The sequence below is a fragment of the Leptopilina boulardi genome, unplaced genomic scaffold (assembly GCF_019393585.1).
Source record: "Leptopilina boulardi isolate dan_hultmark-lab unplaced genomic scaffold, ZJU_Lbou_2.1 LbouV2_371, whole genome shotgun sequence".
NCBI classification, from domain to species: domain Eukaryota; kingdom Metazoa; phylum Arthropoda; class Insecta; order Hymenoptera; family Figitidae; genus Leptopilina; species Leptopilina boulardi.
This window is the reverse complement of record NW_026137942.1, coordinates 1470313-1490922: the sequence shown is the minus strand read 5'-3', so window position 1 is coordinate 1490922 and position 20610 is coordinate 1470313. Positions and strand designations below refer to the sequence as shown.

The following is a 20610-nucleotide window of genomic DNA, read 5'->3' as shown; positions in this document are numbered from 1 at the left end:
CCGGTTGACAAAGAACGTCCCTTATTTATTTATTTTTTTTTATATGTAGAAAATTGTTTATGTTTTAAATTTTTATTATTAATTAATATGATTGTTCTAAATCATTTATTATTAAATGTTCAAATAATTTAAATATTAATAAATAAATATTGTTTATTTAAAACACTTCACTACACTTTTTATTATTATTGTTATTAACATTATTTTTATTTTATTTTTTTTATATATTCTCACTTTATTTTAATTGGAGTCTTTATCTCTGGAAATATATTTTTTTAAATCCTGATTGTGATACATTCCTTTTTCCAGTCCTGAGTTACTATCCCATATGATGTATGTACCTTTTTTAATCACTTTTTTTTATTTCATATGGTCCTTCATAGACTTGTAGGAATTTAGCTATTATTTTATTTTCCTTATCAGACCTATTTAGTAGTTTAATTAAGACTTTATCACCTACTTTAAATTCTGTTAATTTATGTGTGATATTGAATTTTTCTGATCTTCTTTTACCTTTTTTACAGATATTATTATACGCGAGTTCTAATTTTCTTTCGTAATCCATATTATTTGGAATAGCTGGAAAATCAAACCATTTTTCCCACATTCTTCTTGGCTTTTTGTTGAGCTGAAGTTCTGTAGGTGTAAACTCGGTAGTTTCATGGTGAGTTTCATTGATACAATCTTCAATAATTGATATACAATTCCACCAGGAATTATGTCTACCATTGGTAAGAGTTCTGAAAAATCTTGATAACTCCTTATGAATTCTCTCGACAATATTTCCTTGAGGATGACGTATTGACGAAAAGACAGGTTGTATCCCCTCTTCTTTAAGTTTATTAGTCCATACTTCAGAAGTAAATTGTGTTCCATGGTGCGAAATAATTTTTTCTGGTTTTCCATATTCCTTTATATGATGTTTGAAAATTTTGTTTATTAGCGCTATTGTTGTTATTTTTCTTATAGGGTATAGTTTAACGTATTTACTAAACGCATCGATTGTTGATAAAATATATTTAAATCCGCCTTTTGTTGTTGGTAAAGGACCGTAAAAATCGATTGATAAAATTTCTCCCGGTTTTTTCAGTGCATAACTTCTCCTTTCAGCGTAATTAGTTTGATTAGAAATTTTATTTTTCTGACATGAGTCACAGCTAGCAATCCTATGCCTAATAACCTTGGAAAAATGCGGATAATAAAAATATTCATTTAACATGCGAAAAACTTTTTGTGTTCCTACATGTCCATACATTTCAGGAGTTTCATCGATTAAATTGTTTATAATACTTTTTGTTATACATAATTTTTTTTTTATTATCCCTGCTATTAAAATATAATATATTTTTTCTATTAAATAACGCTTTGTTTTGCCGCTTTTAACTTCTGCGATTCTTTGTTTGGAAATTGAATCTAGGTTTTGTTCTTGTGAAATATTTTTTAATTTATTTCGCAACATTGAAGATGGTGTTTTAACTGATTTATACAAAAATAATTTGCCCTCATGTGAATTAATACCTATTTTATATTCTTCATATGATGGTGCCCTACTTAGTACGTCTGCAACAATATTGTTTTTGCCTTCAACATGTTCAATGTCAAAGTTAAAATCCTGAATTGCTAAAATCCACCTCATTATCCTACCGCTTATTAATTTACACGTTTTTATGAACGTTAATGCCTTATGATCCGTTTTTATAATTACATGAGTTCCTAGTATATACGATCGAAATTTCAATAAGCTCCATACTATCGCAAGTAGCTCTTTCTCTGTCGTGAAATACGTTAACTCGGCTCCTTTCAACGTTCGACTCGCGAAAGCTATAGGTACGTGTTCTCCGTCCTTGTTTATTTGATACAATACGGCTCTCCTATCGCTACGTCGCTCGCGTCTGTTTGTAAATAAAACGGTTTTGATAGGTCAGGATAACTAAGAATTGTAAATTCACAAAAAAGATTTTTAACCCGTTTGAATGCTATATCTTTTTTTGAATTCCATTCCTATTTATTTTTGTTTTTTAATAATTCAAGTAAAGGAACTATTTCTTGGGCATGATTTTTAAAAAATTTTGTATAAAAGTTAATAAGTCCTAAAAAACCTCTTAATTCTTTTAAATTTCTAGGTCGCGGGAAATTGTGTATTGCTTTTATTTTATCAGGATCCGGTTTAATTCCGAGTGGTGTCAAAATATGTCCCAAAAATTTCAATTCCGAACGAAAAAAATGAGATTTTTCAAAGTTGATTGTCATATTATGTTTTTCTAAACGATGAAAATTTTTTTCTAAGTGATAGAGATGTTCGTCAATATTTTGTGATGTGCACAGCATGTCGTCGATAAAAGTGATTACAAAATCGCCTATACCACATAGTACCTGATCTAACGCTCGTACCAACGCACTAATACTTTTTTTGTAAACGGAAAGGTACTACATTAAATACATAGCATTTACCTTCTATTATAAAGCCCGTATATTTTTTAGATTCTTCCGATAAAGGAATTTGCCAAAAACTACTGACCAAATCTAAAGAAGACATCACTTTTACACCCGTACATCTTTGAAATAAAACTTCAGTTGTTTCCGCACCTTCATATTCATCGACTACTATTAAGTTTAATTTTCGCGCATCTAAACAAAATCTAATAGTACCATCTTTTTTTAATGATATACATATTGGACTGATGTATTGCGTATTCATTCTTTTCAGAATTTTTAATTTGATTAATTTTTTTACTTCATTATTAACTTTATCACGCAATTTCATCGGAATAGGATAAGATTTTTTAAAAAATGGTTTGCTATCATCTACTTTTATTTCATGTTCATATATTGAAATTCTACCCGGTTTTTTAGAAAAGACATTTTTATACCGTGAAATGAGTTTGTAAAATCTTTCTATATGGTTTTTGTTTAAAACAGTACACTCCGCTATTTTATTTTTAATTTCATCTTCAGTTATTTCAAATTCGAACTGTGTGTCATCATAATCATTGTTTATTTCTAAATCTTTAATTACGTTTGGGGCATCTTCTAACATTTCCATTCCCGTTAATTGATTGACAATAATTTTAGTAATATCATTATTATAATTTTGAGTTTTATTAATTTCATTATCTTTAATTTCTTTTAAAATTTCTTTTTCTAATTCATTTTCAATTTCTTTAATTTCAATATTTTCATTTTCACGAATAATCTTTATTTGATTTATATTTTCTTTAAGCATTTCCATAGTTAATGCTTCTTCTTCTCTAATAACAATAACAATATCTTTTTCAAAATCTACTTTTGTTTGAAATGTTTTTAAGAAATCTGCACCCACTAAGCAATCACAATTTAATTTAGGAACTACTATAAATGTATATTGTGCATTATAACCACACATTTCGAATTGTATCAATAGCTGAAGTTTTAATTTTACAGGGCGTTCTCCAGTTGCACCTACAATACTCATTCCTACTACCGGTAATGAAAGACATTCTTCCATTTCTTTTATATTATTCTCATAGAAATCTTCCGAAATACATGTTACTTGACTTCCGGTATCTATTAATGTTTTTACTTTTTTATTGAACATAATTATTTCTACAATAGGACATCTACCTAATTGATTTAATAAACGATAATTTATATTTTTTAATAATTCTCTACGCAAATCTAATGGAATAATTTCTTCTGATTTTTTATTTTGTTTTTGTGTATTTTTTTCGTTATTTATATTTAAAAGCGTCATTGACCTCGGATTTGTATACCTCGTACTCGTGTTTACAAACCCGAGGTTTATAAGTTTTCCGAAGTCGATGAAGGTTCTCCACAATCATTTATTTCACTTTTTGGATTTTTACATTTTTTTGTTATATTTACGCTTGCTTGTTGACAACCTTCATTATTTTGGTTATTTACATTTTGTGAAAATTTGTCCTCTTGATTAACATTATAAGGTGTTGAAGCATTCATAAGCTCTCAGTCCGGGGATTATTAATATATTATGTAATTTCTTATTCTAATTTAATTAAATTTACATGACACATCGATTCTGAGAAGCAAATGAGTTCAAACATGTGGTTGATAAGTCATAAACATAAATGCTTAGGGAAGTATCACCCACATTCCATTATCTCTTATATAAAAGGAACAATGGTATTGTCAAAATTTAAAGGGACATTATGTTCTTAATTTCTATTATTCAATATAATGAGACACGTGCTAACTATATTACCAGATAAGATTGTAAACACGTAGTAAAATTTATGAATGAAAATACGCTAGTATTTATCTTGTTCTTTTTTTTTGCTTTACCAAATTCTATATCTATATTTTTATATTCTTCTCTTTTATTTTTAAGTTAGTTGTCGCTTTTCAAACTAAATTAGAGGAATCTTTCCAATAATTATTTAGTTTTTTAGCTTTTGTTATTAACTTTTCAAAATTCTTTTACTTGTTTAAACAATTGATTGTTTATCGTTTCAAAGAATTTGATGCTAAGAAAATAATAAATAAAAGAATTAATTGTTTTTGTATAAGTAATATAAATAAACAAACTATCTGACAATATAGTTATTCTTTGTTTATATAAACGATTGTGAGTCTTTCCTCATTAATTCTCCCAGTTCTGAATAGAATAAAATTTACTTGAATTCAACTTAATATTTATAAACAAATAGAAATAAATATTAACACACCTTTATTCAGTGATTATATCACTTGTTAAAGAAGTTTCGAATATTGGTTTTTTTATTGCTTTGAAAATCAGTTTAAAACTGTTCAGACAAAAGAGAGACAGAAACGTGCATTTACTCGGCTTATATAGTTGCGTCCCTACCCTTAATTTTCTGGGGTAAGTAAAATTCAAAATGTGCAAGTGTGTGAGTAAGGAATTTCAAATTGATTGAGCGAAAATCCGCGAGTTTCCCTCACCACTTTACGCAAGGCGCTTCTCCCATGTATTTCTTACCGCCAATTTCTCCCTCTATTTGGATTTTTCGCGGCGTCTATTTTCGGATAGCCAATTACAATTAAATTATTTTCTAAGGACAGAGATATTTTTCTCTCTCTAATTCCGTTTCTAACGTACGCCAAGAACAATGCCATTGTCTAGCTGTCAATCATTTTTCTCTAACTGATTTTCATTTTCTAAAAACTTTAATTTCTCAAAAAATACTGATTCTAAAATTATTTAACTTTTACCATTAATTTTTAAATAATTTTTACTTTAATGCAACATAAAATTTTATTCAATTATTATTAATTTCAGCAATTTATAAAATAATTTTTATTATTTTATTTTCCAAATAATTTAAAGAAAAAATATAAAATAAATTTATTCTTTAAATAATAATCCATATAAATTATTTATTTATAAAAAAGAAACTTTAAATTTAAATTAAATTAATAATTCTCATAATTCGTATTTATATCTACCTTCTCTTTCTATTATTTTTCCTGTTTATGTTTTCATTGTGTTATCTATAGATATCTTCTCTCTCTTTCTATTATTTTTAGAAATTCAATTTATCTAGTTTTAATTTCATTACTTTATATAATTTAATTTTTCATATTTATTCATTTATAATTTAAATAATTTATAATTATTTTGTAATAAAATTTTTTTTGACTATTGAAATACCATTTCAATGCCCCCTTAAACAAATGAATTCTTTTAACATAAAGGGAATTTTATTTGTTTTAAAAAAAAAAAATTAATTTCAATTGGCAAAAAGATGGAGAGAAACAAGAAAAAAAAATTTTTTTAAAAAAAAGAAAAATTTATTAATTTTGACTCCAAAATGCCCCCCTAAACGAATGAATTTCTTAATTTATGAATAAATTTATTCGTTTATAAAAAAAATTTTATTTAATTTATTTACACTGTTGAGCTATTATGCTCCTGGGGCTCTTATGGGTTCATCTTCAATTTCATCCTCATCAAAATCCTCTAACACTTCATCATAATTCAAATATAATTCGTAGGAATCGGGTTTGATTAAGGCTAACTCATTTTCTAGTAGCCAATCATCCAATGAGGATAATTGACTAACCTTTGCCCAACCTACATAATGGTGGTTCACAAATTTTTTTATATAGAAATCAACTATCATGTTTTTAATAAAATCTTGGAATCTGGAATTGGTTCCAGATTCCCAAATTTGGCGTTGTGGTGGACAAATATCACTTAGAGCGATATTAAGTGAGAATTTAGGTATAATTAAAAATTTGTAGGTAATGTAAAAAATGTTGTTTTTTTTTATGTATGTGTGTACCTGATCATCAATATTGTAAACTAGGACTAGGTCTTCCATACCGGTATTGATTAGGATAATGTAACCTCTTTCAAAAATTTGTGTTTCTTTTTTATATATTATCGGAACCGCCAAAATTCTATTATTTAAATTAGTTATCCTGTATTGTTCCTCTTTATCCTTGTAAAAATTAAAAATTTCCTTCCTCATTTCTCCTTGTGTTAGTTCTCTCTCTATTAATTTGGCTTTGATGGCAGATGGATTTATCGCATTTATTATTTTCATTTTCATTTCATTTCATTTCATTTCATTTATTAACGGGACATACCCTTTCGTACAAAAGTACTCCTAAATTCTAATAGTTACGTAAGTAACAATTCAAAATAGAAAATATTAACTAAATCTAGGTAGGCGCTATAATGGTTAAAGTTCAGTATAAGTTTATACAGTAAAGAGTAACATAAATCAAATTACATTATTATCAAAGGAGAAGATTAAATTTTGATAAATTGAATCTGCTTTACCATTATATCAATTAATTTTAAAAATAATTGTTATTGTTCAATAATACTGATTTTCTTTAAATCACAATGTATACATTTAGTTCTGTATGTATTTTTTTAAATCACTTTCATTGATAGAAATAAAATAAGTTTCTCTAGAAACGGACACAACCTTGGGCACCAAGTGGGGAAATCACTACAGATTCTCCTTACACGCATCTATTTGGACTGTAAGAGTGGATGTGCGATTTCTAGGGGGGATTTTAATTATGGTAGGGATCCCACGCCGGTAGACCATTGACACATTCATTTCTCCGTCTAATCGACGGGTCTCTAGTTCCTCCCTCACTCTCTTAATCTCCTCCCTCTGCATGACCGTCCTGTCATTCGACATCCAAAGATTTTCCAACTCCCTTGAACGTGTTGAGTCTCTTTTGACACTTACAAATTTTTTGAGAATTACTTGTGCCTTCTCTTCCGTCTCACATACAATCTTAACAGGGCGAGGCTTACGAGAAACCTGCGCATTAGAACCAATTCTAAATGTGCGTATATTTTCAAGATCATCTGTTTGAATGAATTTTTTTAATTTAGTCGTAACCACAGATTTCAAAGAACAACTATTATTTGACGAAGTGTCAAATTCTGGAAGATTAAATAAAACAAGATTGTTCTTTCTTTCATTTCGATCAACAAGTTCATTTATACAAACATTAGTTACTGAATTAGAATCAATATTTGTAGAACCATTTGCCTCAGATTTATCAAGTCTCTCTTCGACAACATTAAGACGCTCTGTCAAATCAACAACTCTGCTTTCCATATTAGTCAGCCTACACAGTGTGTCATCAAGTTTTTTGTTGATATCTGACATGTTTTCAGTCATATTGGCAAAATTATCAGAAACTGTTGTTGATAAAACCTTAATAGCTCTCAAAATACTATCCAAGTTAACAGAGGTTTGTGAAGATTGAGAATTATTTGAAGGAGACAATGACCTAGGTTTACAACATTTGGTGAACGACCCATCAGGCAAAGTAGACAGCTGTAATGCACAACTGGGATGATAAGGAAGATTACACTTCCTACACAAAGTAGGAATAGCACGTGTAATATCTTTACCACATTTTGCACAATTTTCAACACTAGAGGCCATTTTTGCACACAAATAATTATTCAAAACAAAATAAAAAGTAAATTGAGCGAAAGCAGTTCCAATTTAAGTTACATAAACAAAAAACTTCACACAAGTATATCAGTCCAATGTTAGGTTAGAAAAAATTCAAATCAGAGAGCCAAGTTAAGGCAAATGGTGCAGACAATAAAAAACTTTCACTAAAAACCAGCACAAAATAATGTTTATAACTATAATGTTGTAAAAGAACAGACCAAACTTAAACCGTTTTATTTAAACAAAATCAACCGAGACACATGAGAACACGTGTTTAGTAGCTGCCACCTAGCGGCATAATTTTATATTTTTTTATGTTTAGGACCATTTCAGGATATTGTTCAAATGATGTTACTATATCATTTTCGTTTATATTCTGATGTTGCATCTTGAGAAAAAAAAAATAATAATAATAATTGTAATCTTTAATTTTAATTAAAACATGCTAATAAAATTGAATAGGAGAAGGCAGATTTATAATTTATGAAAAAAAAATAAAAAATAAAATATGTAAAAAAAAAAAATTTTTTTATTCGTTATAATCCGTTAGTCGGATTATGTTGGGATATGTTATTCCGTTTATTTTTATAAATAGAGGAAAGGGTTCTTCCTCTTCTACTGCAGTTTTTTTATTTTTGTTGTTGAACAAATATTTATTTACATTTAATTTTACGTTTTCAATTTTTGTGATTGTGGGTTTCTTATTTTTTTTTAACATTTTGTTTTTTTTTATTTTGTTTTTTTTTATTAAATTTTTCTTTCTATTGTTTTTGTTGTCTTCTTTTTTTGTTTGTGTGGCCTTATTGGCCACTTCTATGCATATAATGCGATTAGTAATGAAATAATGACTTGCCGATATTGCAAGAGGACCCGCCTCTTCTGTTGCGCCATCGCACACAGTGATCGTCGCCTGACTTTTTTTTGATTACTAATGCCATCTATTGAGAGAAAAAAAAAATAAAAAATTTTCTTATGGCTATATTGCAAAAAAAAAAAAAAAAAAAAATATATATATATCTAATTTTTATTAATGCATGCATGTTTATTTAATTCTAATCTATACTAATTTTTATGGTAAGTATTAGCACTGTAGCATACCTCGAAATTTAGTTAATCCAAACACTATTTGTTTTGATGATTACGAAACCACATTGAATCAACTAAATGACAGTTTATACACTACAATTTGGCTTTTCCTACTTAATTTTAATATTTCAATTTTCTTTTGATTATTTTTAATGTATTAATATAATTGGTTTCTGTTATAATAAGATAATTAACCAGTTATATTATTTATATGATTTTGGCGCTATTTATTTCAAATTTGAAAATATATGATTATTGTACGCATCTTAAAATTTTTTTTTTTTTTTTTTTTTTTTATACATATTAATCTATTTTACTTATTTTTGTATAGTAGTACTTTATTACCATTATTATTATAATATTTTACACACAAATAAAGGGAATTTAATTTTAGTGTCTCTATCACTTTTATATTTCCTCTTCATTCTTCTTTTTTTTTAAATGCACGACTACTTATCACTATACACTTTATTTATTCACTGTTTTATTTATACGTATTTTTAGTTTTTAACACTTTGTTTTTAAATCAATTTTTTATAAAAAATTGTTTATTTTTAGTAATTTTAAATTGTTTATTATTCACTTATTTATTGTTTATTATATTTAATTTATTTATATATGTTTTTATATTAATGTGTATTGCACTTAACACTTTTTTATTTTATTTTGTTTTATTTATTATTGTCTTTCTATGTATTTCTTTAAGTCTTGACTATGGTACATTCCTTTTTCTGTTTTAGTTTTAGAATTCCATAAAATATATGTTCCTGGTTTTACTACTTTTTTAATTTCGTAAGGACCTTCATATATTTGTAAGAATTTAGCAATAATTTTATTTTCTTTGTCCCACCTATTTAATAATTTAATCAGAACCTTTTCACCAACTTTAAATTCCGTTAATTTATGCGAAATGTTAAATTTTTCTGCTCTTCTTTTACCTTTCTTACAAATCTTATCGTATGCTAATTCTAATTTCCTATCATAATCCATATTTTTCGGAATCGGTGGAAAATTAAACCAATTTTCCCATGCTCTTTTAGGTTTTTTGTTAAGATGTAATTCGACTGGCGTAAACTCGGTTGTTTCATGGTGGGTTTCATTAAAACAAGTTTCTATTATATTAATCCAATTCCACCAAGAACTATGTTTACCGTTAGTAAGGGTCCTAAAAAATCTCGATAACTCATGATGTATACGTTCAACAATATTTCCTTGTGGATGTCTAATTGATGAAAATACCGGTTGTATCCCCTCTTCTTTTAGTTTACCAGTCCAAATCCCTGAAGTAAATTGAGTTCCATGGTCTGTTATTATTTTCTCCGGTTTACCGAATTTTTTAATATGGTGATTGAAAATTTTGTTTATAAGCGCTTTTGTGGTCATATTTCTAATAGGATATAATTTCACATATTTACTGAACGCATCTATAGTAGATAGTATGTATTTAAATCCTCCCTTAGAAGTTGGTAATGGACCATAAAAATCTATCGATAAAATTTCACCTGGTTTTTTGGGTGCGTAGTTTCTCATTTCAGAAAAGTTTGTTTGATTAGAAACTTTGTTTCTCTGACATGAGTCACAACTTGTTATTCTATGTCTTATTATTTTTGCAAAATGTGGATAATAAAAATATTCATTTAACATACGAAAAACTCGCTGTGGACCGACGTGTTCATATATTTCATGCGTTTCATCAATTAAATCATTTATTATATTTTTAGTTAAGCATAATTTTTTATTATCTCCTACGACAAAATAAAGTACATTTTTATCGATTATATAACGCTTTGTTTTACCTTGTCTAACATCTGACATTCTTTGTTTTGAAATAGAATCATTATTTTGCTCCTCTATAATGTTTTTAAATTTATTTCGCAGTTGAGATGAAGGTCGTTTTGCTAAATTATATAGAAATAGTTTTCCTTCATGGGAATCTAGTCCTATGCCTGTTTCCTCATAAACTGGTGCTCTACTTAAAGTATCCGCTACGATGTTGTTCTTGCCTTGGATATATTCAATATCGAAATTAAAATCCTGAGTTGCTAAGATCCATCTCGTAATTCTACCGCTTAATAATTTACAACTTTTCACGAAAGATAACGCTTTGTGATCGGTTCTTATAACAATATAACAACCTAAAATGTATGATCTAAATTTTAATAAACTCCATACAATAGCTAATAGTTCTTTCTCTGTTGTAAAGTATGTAAGTTCCGCTCCTTTTAACGTACGGCTTGCGAAAGCTATAGGTGTTTGATTTCCGTCCTTATCTATTTGATATAACACGGCTCCTATCGCTACGTCGCTCGCGTCTGTTTGTAAATAGAACGGTTTCGATAAGTCTGGATAACTAAGAATAGTAAATTCGCAAAAAAGATTTTTAACTCGTTTAAACGCTTCTTCTTTTGACGAATTCCACTCCCATTTGTTTCCGATTTTTAATAATTTTAGTAGAGGGACTATTTCTTGCGCATAGTTTTTTGTGAATTTAGTATAAAAATTTACTAAACCTAAAAATCCTCGTAATTCTTTTAAATTTCTCGGTCGCGGAAAATCATGAATTGCTTTTACTTTTTTAGGATCTGGTTTTATACCTTCAGATGATAAAATATGTCCTAAAAATTTTATTTCTGGACGAAAAAAATGTGATTTCGCAAAATTTATAGTCATATTGTGTTTTTCCAATCTTCTAAAAATTTTTTCTAAGTGATAAAGATGTTCATCGATATTTTGTGAAGTACACAGCATGTCGTCAATAAAAGTGATTACAAAGTTACCTATCCCGCATAATACTTGATCTAGCGCTCTTACTAATGCACTCGTACTGGTTTTTAGACCAAAAGGTACTACATTGAATACATAACATTTTCCTTCAATAATAAATCCCGTGTATTTTTTACTGTTTTCAGCCAACGGAATTTGCCAAAAACTACTGACTAAGTCTAATGAAGACATCACTTTCACACCACTACAACGTTGAAATAAAACTTCGGTAGTTTCCGCACGCTCGAATTCTTCAACTAAAATTTCATTTAATTTTCTCGCGTCTAGACAAAATCTTATCGTTCCATCTTTTTTTAACGCAGTACAAATTGGACTTATAAATCTTGTATTCATTTTTTTATAATATTTAATTTTAATAATTTTTCTAATTCTTGATTCACTCTATCCCTCAATTTAATTGGTATTGGATATGTTTTCTTAAAAAATGGTTTGTCATCTTTCACTTCTAATTCATGTTCATATATATTTATTCTACCCGGTTTTTTCGAGAATACGTGTTTATAACGCGATATAAGCTTGTAAAATCTTTCTTTTTGTTCTATATCTAGTAAAGTACATTCAATTATTTTTTCATTTATTTCTTCTTCAGTTAGCTCAAATTCAGAATGGGGATCATCATATGTTTTTATCGAAAAAACGTCATTAATTATGCCCGGATTTTCATTTTCTAAATCTACAAATTGATTAAAGTGAATGTTGTTATCATTGTAATTATTTATAGTTTTATTTTGATTTTGAATTTTATTTTCAATTTCTTTTTCTGATACATTTTGATCATATATTATTTTCATTTTATTTATGCTTTCTTTTAGCATCTCCATAGACAATTCCTCCTTCCCTTTCATTACAACAATTACATCATTTTTATAATCAATCTTAGTTTTTAATATTTTTAACATATCTGAACCGATAATGCAATCGCAATTTAATTTAGGTACAATAATAAAAACAAATTGTCCTAACCAATCTCCCATTTTGAATTTTGCTAATATTTGAAGTTTAAGTTTAACTGGACGTGCTCCGGTTGCACCTACTATACTCATACCTACTATAGGTAGTTTTGGGCAATTTTCAAATACTTTAATATTTTCTTCATAAAAATTTTCTGAAATACAAGTTACTTGACTTCCCGTATCAATTAATGCTTTTACATTTATATTTTCTATTAAAAATTGAATTATTGGACATTTTCCTAAATGATCATGAATATTTACTTTTTGTTCTTCCAATAATTCTTCGCGTAAATTAGAAGGTAAAGATTCGACAAACTCTTTTCTATTTAAAAGTGTCATTGACCTCGGATTTGTATCTACAGAGTTTGTGTCAACAAACCCGAGGTTCACTAGTTTTCCGAACTAGTTGACGGTAATGACCAATTATTTTCTTGTTCATCTGAAGTATTTCTATCATTTTTATTACTATTATCGTTATTAGACTTTTTTTTATTAATTTTTCGCTGTTTAATATTTTGTTGATTTGAATTATTTACCGTGGATGATATTCTTTCATCTTGTCGCGGTGTGTTATTTGCATTTATTACATTTCCACTATTATAATTTGGACGTGAATAATTATAATTTTGATAATTGTTTTGTTTAAAATTATTATTTGGAAATTTATTACCTTCGAAACTATTATCACGGAATTCCCTTTTATTTTGAAAATTTTCTTGTTTATTAACCCTTTCATTTACTTGTTTATTATTTTCTTGATATTTATTTTGATTGTTATATCCTTGATAATAATTTCGATTCGCATTTCCGTTAGGATTATATTTATTTTTATTTTGATTTTCTTGATATGTGGTTTGTTTATTTTGATAGCCTTGTTGGCTGTTTGAATTATTTTGAAAATTTCCAGTATTTCTATTTAAAAAATTTCTTTGAGAGTTTACTGGACCAACTTGGTCAAATTTTTCTAATAAATCTAACAAATTATTTACATCTTGAATACCTCTAACAATTATTGGAGTTTGAATATCCTCTGAGAAATGTCTAGAAATTTTCATAATAATTTCATTTTCTGAAGGTGGTGGAATTAAGTCTTTAGCTTTATTAATCATCTTTATCGCGTAAGCTGACCTTGATAATTTACCATTTGGGTTATAATTTCCAAATTGTAAATTAGTGCCTATTTTAAATCTAATTTCTTGATTCCAAAAACGATTTATAAATTTTTCTTTAAAATTATTAGGCACCTTGACTAAATTCCACCATTCTTTAGAAATCCCATCTAAGCTAGCTTGTATAAAATACTTAAATTCTACATCATTTATCTCATTATAATTCATATAATCCTCTAATTCGCGTAAATACGTCATCGGGCGTTCTTGAGTACTGCCAGAAAATTTAGGTAATGGCAAATCTTTCATCCATGAACTTCTGGATGATGAATCATTACTTTTAATTTTATTAACTTTTTGTTCTATTTTATATTGATTTTCTGTTATTTTTTTTATTTTTAATTCATTATCAGTTGTCATTATAAAATTTTCCTCTGTACTCAAGTGTATATCGTTTACTTTTTTTTCAATGTTATCAATTGTTCTTGAGACATTCTCTATCGTCTCGTCGACATTGAGTCTAACATTCTCGCATACTCTTTTATTTATATTTATACTAGTGTCTACTCTGTCATTTAGCTTGCTCATTAATTCCACTATTTCGCGTTTATTCTGTTCGATTTTATTTTTAATTGTAGATCTATCTTTAGTACAAATATCAAAATTTTCTTTTTGTTGAGATGCTACAGTTGCTAAACCCCTTTTAATTTTTTTTACACCTACACCCAATTCGGTCATGAAATTATCAAAATCTCTTTGAGTTTTATTTAAAATTGCTTTATCTTCTTCACTTAAATTTAAATCATCATCATCATCATCTTCATATTCAGTTACTTCTATTTGACTTTCATCAAAAATATCCATAAAACCCCAATTTTTTCTTTTCTTTTTATTTTTAGATGTATCTTTATTTTGATCTTTTTGTTTTGATTTATCCCCTTCTATATTTATATCATCTGAAAGAGATTTTGGTAATTCAATCTGTTTTTCCGCCATTTTTTTATTTATTTAATAACGAAAGATTTATTATTCGCGAAATTAAGTTTATATTTTATTTTAATAAATCTAATTCTCCAATTCAGAATGATTATTAAAATTTATTTTTATTTTATTCTATTATGCATGCGTATATCTATATACTAAATCTCATTCTATCCAGAGATAAGAGAGAAAGGAAAGTAAATAAACACCAGGGGTACCAGTTGAAGCCTTCATAAGCTCTCAGTCCGGGGATTATTAATATATTATGTAATTTCTTATTCTAATTTAATTAAATTTACATGACACATCGATTCTGAGAAGCAAATGAGTTCAAACATGTGGTTGATAAGTCATAAACATAAATGCTTAGGGAAGTATCACCCACATTCCATTATCTCTTATATAAAAGGAACAATGGTATTGTCAAAATTTAAAGGGACATTATGTTCTTAATTTCTATTATTCAATATAATGAGACACGTGCTAACTATATTACCAGATAAGATTGTAAACACGTAGTAAAATTTATGAATGAAAATACGCTAGTATTTATCTTGTTCTTTTTTTTGCTTTACCAAATTCTATATCTATATTTTTATATTCTTCTCTTTTATTTTTAAGTTAGTTGTCGCTTTTCAAACTAAATTAGAGGAATCTTTCCAATAATTATTTAGTTTTTTAGCTTTTGTTATTAACTTTTCAAAATTCTTTTACTTGTTTAAACAATTGATTGTTTATCGTTTCAAAGAATTTGATGCTTAGAAAATAATAAATAAAAGAATTAATTGTTTTTGTATAAGTAATATAAATAAACAAACTATCTGACAATATAGTTATTCTTTGTTTATATAAACGATTGTGAGTCTTTCCTCATTAATTCTCCCAGTTCTGAATAGAATAAAATTTACTTGAATTCAACTTAATATTTATAAACAAATAGAAATAAATATTAACACACCTTGATTCAGTGATTATATCACTTGTTAAAGAAGTTTCGAATATTGGTTTTTTTATTGTTTTGAAAATCAGTTTAAAACTGTTCAGACAAAAGAGAGACAGAAACGTGCATTTACTCGGCTTATATAGTTGCGTCCCTACCCTTAATTTTCTGGGGTAAGTAAAATTCAAAATGTGCAAGTGTGTGAGTAAGGAATTTCAAATTGATTGAGCGAAAATCCGCGAGTTTCCCTCACCACTTTACGCAAGGCGCTTCTCCCATGTATTTCTTACCGCCAATTTCTCCCTCTATTTGGATTTTTCGCGGCGTCTATTTTCGGATAGCCAATTACAATTAAATTATTTTCTAAGGACAGAGATATTTTTCTCTCTCTAATTCCGTTTCTAACGTACGCCAAGAACAATGCCATTGTCTAGCTGTCAATCATTTTTCTCTAACTGATTTTCATTTTCTAAAAACTTTAATTTCTCAAAAAATACTGATTCTAAAATTATTTAACTTTTACCATTAATTTTTAAATAATTTTTACTTTAATGCAACATAAAATTTTATTCAATTATTATTAATTTCAGCAATTTATAAAATAATTTTTATTATTTTATTTTCCAAATAATTTAAAGAAAAAATATAAAATAAATTTATTCTTTAAATAATAATCCATATAAATTATTTATTTATAAAAAAGAAACTTTAAATTTAAATTAAATTAATAATTCTCATAATTCGTATTTATATCTACCTTCTCTTTCTATTATTTTTCCTGTTTATGTTTTCATTGTGTTATCTATAGATATCTTCTCTCTCTTTCTATTATTTTTAGAAATACAATTTATCTAGTTTTAATTTCATTACTTTATATAATTTAATTTTTAATATTTATTCATTTATAATTTAAATAATTTATAATTATTTTGTAATAAAAATTTTTTTGACTATTGAAATACCATTTCAGTGTGTACTTTGCATTTTCTACATAACCATTGTTATAATTTTGACGCTGATTTGAATAATTTTGATAATTATTTTGTCTATTATTATAATTGTTATAATTGTTACCCGGATATTTGTTTCTATCCTAATTTTGATCTCGGTAATTTTTATTTTGAAAATTTGGATTAAATTTAAAATTTGTATTGTTTTGAAAATTTTGTTGTCTATTATTTTCACTACTTTTGTTTTGATAATTATTACTTTGATTAAAATTTTGATTTTTATTATTATAATTAGGGTTGCGATTAAAATTATTTGTTCTACTTTGATTTTTACTATTATATTGTTGTCGACCATAATTATCAAAATTATTCTTAGGATTATTTTGAGAATTATTACTTTTATTTTGAAAATTTCTTTGAGAGTTTACTGGACCAGTCCTATCAAATTTTTCTAATAAATCTAATAAATTATTAATTGTATTAATTCCTCTCATTAATACCGCTGTATGTATGTCTCCATTAAAATGTCTGGCAATTTTAATAACTATTTCGTTCTCTAGAGGTGATGGAATTAAGTCTTTAGCTTTATTTATTATTTTTATTGCATAAGCTGACCTTGATAATTTTCCGCTTGGATTATATTGACCAAATTCTAAATTTGTACTTATTTTATAACGAATATTTTCATTCCAAAATCGATTAATTAATTTTTCACTAAAACTCAAAAAATTATCATCTTCCGACTTAACTAAATTCCACCATTCTTTAGAAAACCCTTCTAAACATGTTTGAATAAAATATTTGAATTCTGAATTTAAAATATCATTAACTTCAATATAATCTGCTAATTCTTTAAAAAAAATCATGGGCCTTTCCTGAGTAGTCCCAGAAAATTTAGGAGGAGTATATTCTCTTATCCATGAATTTTTATTAGAATTATTATTATTTCGTATTCTACTTATTTTTTGTTCAAAATATACTTGATTTTCTTGAATTGTTTTTATTTTATTTTTATTATCTAAACTTAAAATTGTATTTTCCTCAGTACTCAAATGTAAGTTATTAATTTTGCCATTCATGTCATGAATTTTGTTATTTACTTTGTCCAGTGATTCATCTACATTTAATTTTAAATTTTCACATATTTTTTTGTTAATTTCAATACCGGTGTCTACTCTATCATATAATTTAGCTTTTAATTGTTCGATTTCTTTTTCATTTTGTTCTATTTTTTTACGTATTTTAGATCTTTCTTTTATGCATAAATCTAAATTTTCCTTTTGTTTAGTATTTAATTTATCTAATCCTTTTTTTACTTTTTTAACCGTTATTCCCAATTATTTCATGAAATCATCAAAATCTTTTTCAGTTTTATTTAATATTTCTTGTTCCTCATCATTAAAATCATATTCTTAATCACTACCAAAAGAGAAATCTGAGAGATTTCTTCATCGAAAACCTCTAAAAATCCTCTATCACGGTGGGCTTGGATTAAGTTCAACCCAAAAGTCTTTGCACATCACCGTTTTCTTTTGGAATTACTTCGGGGATGTCTTCTGATTATTTTAAGACAAAAATGAAAATAATCGGTGGAGGGAAACTGAAATTATCTTGATTTTTCATTTTTTTTATAGGTTATTCTATGTAATTTCTTTAAAAAAAGGTTTCCTTCAATTTTTTTTCTACAAAAGTTGTATTTCGGATTCAGTAAAGAATCTCTATGATAGTTAATGAATTTAAAAAATTTGAACTATTAAATTTGTTAATAAATAATGGAAGAACATGGTTTTTCATTCGTTTTTTGAAATTAACTCGTCTTGTAATTAATTTACACCAAAATTTTTCAAAGATAATTTGAAGTACATAAGATTATCTGTAAAACTGAAAAAAGAAGACTGTTCTACCTATTACCGTTCCTTAGATATGACACGTTGAAGTTGCTATTCAATGAAAAATTTAAACTTGGGAGCTCATTATTCGATGAATAATAATAATAATAATAATTTATACTACTGAAGATAAATTAATTTTATCTATCGCAAATTATTCGAAAAAGAGTCCTCTTAATTATGTTTTATTATAATTGTTATATTAGGATATTAAATAAAAGAATTCATCGAATAATGAGCTCCCAAGTTTAAATTTTTCATTGAATAGCAACTTCAACGTGTCATATCTAAGGAACGGTAATAGGTAGAACAGTCTTCTTTTTTCAGTTTTACAGATAATCTTATGTACTTCAAATTATCTTTGAAAAATTTTGGTGTAAATTAATTACAAGACGAGTTAATTTCAAAAAACGAATGAAAAACCATGTTCTTCCATTATTTATTAACAAATTTAATAGTTCAAATTTTTTAAATTCATTAACTATCATAGAGATTCTTTACTGAATCCGAAATACAACTTTTGTAGAAAAAAAATTGAAGGAAACCTTTTTTTAAAGAAATTACATAGAATAACCTATAAAAAAAATGAAAAATCAAGATAATTTCAGTTTCCCTCCACCGATTATTTTCATTTTTGTCTTAAAATAATCAGAAGACATCCCCGAAGTAATTCCAAAAGAAAACGGTGATGTGCAAAGACTTTTGGGTTGAACTTAATCCAAGCCCACCGTGCTATTTTTACTTTGTTTTTTAGGTATTGTATCTGTTTTCTTTACCTTATCATTATTTTCATTTAAAGACGATTTATTTTCTTTATCTGAAATAGATTTTGATGCTTCATTGTTTTTATTTTGTTCGGGATCCATTTTAAATATTCAAAACAAAAACAAAAAAAAATTTTAATTTTATATTTATTTATACAATATCCCTATAATTGTGAATGATTTTTAGTGTACTGTTATAATTCTACTTTTCCCTATTATTTTGTGTAATATATATTCTTAAAGAAAAAGAGAAAGAGAGAAAAAAAAAAATTGTCATTCAATTCAAATTCATTCAGAAAACGAAAACACCAGGGGTACCAGTTGAAGCATTATTTACTCTCACACCGGGGATATATACTATTATACGTGTTTATGTTTACCTTCTTATCAATCTAGGCCTTAATTTGCTTCGGTTCTGAGAAATTAATAAGTTCAAAAATGTGGTTGAACGACCGTAAACATAAATGTTTAGATGGTAATCACCCACATTACGTAAGTTAATTTATATTAACTTAATTATGTTCAATGATTTTCACCTTATATTAACTTAATTATGTTCACTGATTTTCACTTTATATTAACTTATTAGCAATTTATTCACGTAATTTCTTATCAAACAAATAACTGTTAATTGTCGACGATTTCAAATCAAAAAACGTCATTGTCATTCACTGTGTGAAGGGGGGGGAGTATGATTGAATCATTCACAAAACAAAAAAAAACAAAAAAAAAACAACCTTGTAAGGACTCATGGTGGGAAAGACGAGTTATAGTTATGTTACAGCAAAAATCAGTTCATAAAAATATCATTTTTACCTTAATCACAACATTTCTTGAATATCGCCTTTATTAGACACAGGAATATTTTTTCACTCCCCTTAACTTTTCACTCCAAAAAAAAAAAATCGGACAAGTGCGAGTTACACTCGCACTGAAATCGAGGGTTCCGTACTCGAAGCGAACTTATTTGGTATAAAAACAAATGTTTAAAAAATATGTGTTGTGTATTAAATAATATATGTGATACAAAAATGAACAATTTTTAAAAAAAAATTTAAGAAAATTGTTCCTCCTTTGGTATAAAAACAAAAAAAAAATTTTAATTTGTTTTGTATTTCAAATAATATAAGTGATACAAAAAGGAACAATTTTGTAAAATTTAAGAAAATTGTTCCTCTTCGTATCACTTATATTATTTGAAATACAAAACAAATTTAAAATTTTTTTTTGTTTTTATACCAAAG

At 26.7% G+C, this 20610-nt stretch overlaps 1 protein-coding gene across 2 annotated transcripts in view; it reads left to right on the top strand.

Annotated features, from left to right (window-relative positions):
- The window catches only part of LOC127287491 (WD repeat-containing protein 55 homolog), a 122899-nt gene that overhangs the window by 19626 nt on the left and 82663 nt on the right, over positions 1 to 20610 (top strand). The gene's annotated exons all lie outside the window — the stretch shown is intronic.